This window comes from Eublepharis macularius, chromosome 12, assembly GCF_028583425.1.
Source record: "Eublepharis macularius isolate TG4126 chromosome 12, MPM_Emac_v1.0, whole genome shotgun sequence".
In the NCBI taxonomy this organism is placed as follows: domain Eukaryota; kingdom Metazoa; phylum Chordata; class Lepidosauria; order Squamata; family Eublepharidae; genus Eublepharis; species Eublepharis macularius.
The window spans coordinates 71,681,915-71,685,545 of record NC_072801.1 but is presented as its reverse complement, the minus strand read 5'-3'; the positions used below and the strand labels follow the sequence as shown (position 1 = coordinate 71,685,545).

The following is a 3,631-nucleotide window of genomic DNA, read 5'->3' as shown; positions in this document are numbered from 1 at the left end:
GGCAGGCCACAGCAGCACATTGCCCAGCATCAAAAAAATTTACAAAAATTTTAAAAAGGCCTACCAGGTGTCCTCTCAGGATGTCCAGCACAGTTGATCCTCCAGGCAGATGTCCTCCAGGCTCCAGGTGCAGTCTCTCTTCTTCTCCTCTCTCGGTCACAGCTCAGCAGCAGCAGCAACAGAAGTGTTCCAGACAGTCTTGCTCCAAATTTAAATCCCCTGCTGCAGCCTCAGCCAAAGATTTAAATCTATTGGCTGGCATGAGAATGCAGCAGTGGGATTGGTGACTCCTAAAGTCCCCACTCCCCTGCCTTTCCCCACCCACACTCCAAGAGCCATCCTCCTCCTGCTCCCCCTCCCCTACCTGTTAGTTTTGGCGGGAATCTCTGCTGCTTTGCAAATGCAAAGTGCAATGCAATGCTTGCACCTTGCATTTGCAAGGCAAAGCAGGATTCCCTATCCTCCTTTGCAAGAGGGGTGGGGGGTGACAGAAGGAGTGAGTGATTCACTCCTTCTCCCCCCCTCCCCTCTTCTAAGAGCCTGCAGGAAGCCTTTGCTTCCAGCAGGATTTTGCTAGCCGCTTGCTAAGGCAAACGGCTAGCAAAAACAAAATGGCGATTCTCTAATGCCGAAAGAATGCCGAAAGAATCCCGAAACGTTTCGGGTTTTTCTTTCGGCAATCCCGAAACGTTTCGGCATTCCCCGAAACGTTTCGGGATTCCTGAAGAATGCCGAAACACTTTTGTTTCGGCATTCTTTCGGCATTCTGAATGCCGAAACGCACATCCCTAGCTCTTACACCAGCCAGCACACAAGCACTAACTACCCATCATGTTTTCTTTGCAATCAATATTACTCTGTTAAGAGGCCCAGCTATGGATTCCTCTAAGTAAGTTTCCAGGGCCTGGTGTACACTGCTCTCTTTTAATAGCTTTTGGCCAGGAACACTTGGGTGGATCCTACCCCTATCCTATTACTCCACCAAGCAAAGACTGAAGCCTTCTCCCAGCCAAGGGAACCTCCTCCAACTTGTTGCTCTTTAATTGGAGAAGGAGCCACTTGTGTTGGAGGAAGCCTTCTCAGGCAGAAGGAAGTGTTCTTGGAGAATGGCTGGATCCACCCCACTCTGGTTTCTTCTCCCTAATCTTAAGCATAGCATCCTTCATTTCCTTGTTCCTTAGTGTATATATGACTGGGTTTAGGAATGGTATCATTGTGGTGTAGAAGACAGCTACCACCTCACTCAGAAGATCTTGAGCTCCCGGTCTCATGTAATTGAAAGCCAGAGGCACATAGCAGGTCATGACCATAATGATGTGGGCAACACAGGTGGAGAATGCCCTACGGCGCCCTTTGGTTGAGCGGATCCTCAGGATGGCAGAGATGATGTAAATATATGACATCAGCATCAAGAAGATACAAATCATGGCCACCAAACCAACATCTACAAATGTAAACATCTCATTGAACTTTGTGTCTGTGCAGGCCAGCTTCAATATGGCAGGTATGTCACAGAAGATATAGTTGATTTTGTTCTTCGTGCTGTAGGGTAAATGGAAAGTGAGTGCTGTTTCTAGCGCTGAATGCACACAGCCACAAAACCATGTGCCCAACGAGAGGCAGAGGCACGCTCTCCATGAAGGTATGATAATGGAGAGGTCTGCAGATGGCCAGGAAGCGGTCATAGGCCATCACCGTATACAAGAAACACTCCGTGGAGCCCAGGAAATGGTAGAAGAAGAGCTGTGTCTTGCAACTTCCAAAGGAGATGACTCGACCACCTTCCAAAAATCCAGCAATCATCTTGGGCATGATCACAGTGGACATTGCAATGCCCAAGACTGACAAATGACAGAGGAACCAATACATGGGCGTATGCAGCTGAGGTTCAGATGCTACAGCCAAGAGAACCAAGATGTTCCCAAGGAGGGTCAGCAGATAGAGGATCAGGAAGAAGAGGAGAAACTGAGCATGAAATCCCAGAGGGTAGGGAATGCCCAAGAGGATAAACTCATTGAAAAGAGATTGGTTTGCACATTCCATTGATGCACTACTGACCCCTACAAAAGAAAAATGATTAGAATAATATAAGTGGAGGAAATTAGAATATTTTATGTGTGTGGTTATATTGTGATGGAGAGTGCCCCCAAATCATAGCTGACTTATGGTGACCCCTGGTGGGGTTTTCATGGCAAGAGACTAACAGAGGTGGTTTGCCATTACCTGCCTCTGCAACCCTGGTCTTTGTTGGAGGTCTCCCATCCAGTTACTAACAAAAGCCGACCCTGCTTAGCTGCTGAGATCTGACGAGATCAGGCTCACCAGGGCTATCCAGGTCAGGGCATGTGGTTATATTAAAAACTTTAAAATGCCCCATTGTGAAGGGCATTCCTAACCCAGGGCTCCTGATTTTTTACATCCGGCTAAGAATAAACAGAAGTGGCATCTAAGGCTTTCTCAGACCACAACGAAAATGGTGCCCTGTTCATGGTTTCCTCTGTACTGGGTTTGCCAGAGGGAATGCCTGGAATCTTTCTTCATTTCCAGGACTGACTCTAGCAATGAAAGAAAATGTTTCTGAGGATGTACAGTGTATCTTTTCCACAGTGCAGAATGATATAACCTCCCCCCCCCACACACACACACTTTAAAAAGGGACTAGAAAATAAACATTGTCTTCATCCTTCCTTTACTAACATGTTGCACAAATAGAGAATATCTGAAGAAGGGAGCTCTTGACTCTTGAAAGCTTGAAAATCCTTTTGGTCTCTAAGGCGCCACTGGACTCAAATCCTGCTGTTCTCCTGCAGACCAACAGGGAGAATAGTTTTTCTCCCTAAATCAGAGAATAGTCTTTCTCCTTAAAAATCCACTCCTAGCTCACCTATCTCATTTCTAGTAGTTCATTATGAAAGAGCTTTCTCCATCACAGTCTCTGTCACCCCACTGACCCTCCTCACTCCCCATTTTTTCCATTCTTTTCCTCCGTCCACATTTTCATTCAATTGGTGCAGTCTGTTTCCAGTACCAATGCTAAACCTAAAAGCACAGCCTTTCCTGGTTTTTCTTTGACCTTTCCAGAGCAGTTAATACAGTTGCTGAGTTACTGCCTGAATAAAAGCAGGGGAAAGGTAGGGGCTGTTAGGAAGGAATTTTGGTTGGTTGTTCTATCCTCTGTCTAGCTTTGAGTCCAATAGCACCTTAAAGACCAATTAGATTTCCAGGACAAACTTCTGAGAGTCAAAGCACTGGTATCTGACAAAGGGAGCTTTGAGTCTCAAAAGCTTATACCCTGAAAATCCTGTTGGTCTTTCAGGTGCTACTGAACGTGAATATTGCTTTTCTACTGCAGAGCAACATGGCTACCCACCTGAAACTATCCTTCATCATTTGACAAAGGGAGCTCTGACTCTCAAAAGCTCATATCCTGAACCAAGCTACAAGTGACGCCTGACACAGGTTGGACACTTGCCAGCTTCCCTCAAGTTTTGATGGGAAATGTAGGCATCCTGGTCTTACAGCTTGGCTCTCCATTTAATTGAAGTTTACAGAAACCCACACACATACACCCAGCAGAGGGGAAGGGGGGGGCGCCTGGCAAAAGCCCAATGCCTGCAATCCCCTCCCAACC

The 3,631-nt window shown here is 46.6% G+C and overlaps 1 pseudogene; it reads right to left on the bottom strand.

The window, feature by feature from the left end:
* Window positions 1–1,079: 1,079 nt before the first annotated feature.
* On the bottom strand, window positions 1,080–2,043 carry LOC129339785 (olfactory receptor 10G4-like; annotated as a pseudogene).
* Window positions 2,044–3,631: the final 1,588 nt, after the last annotated feature.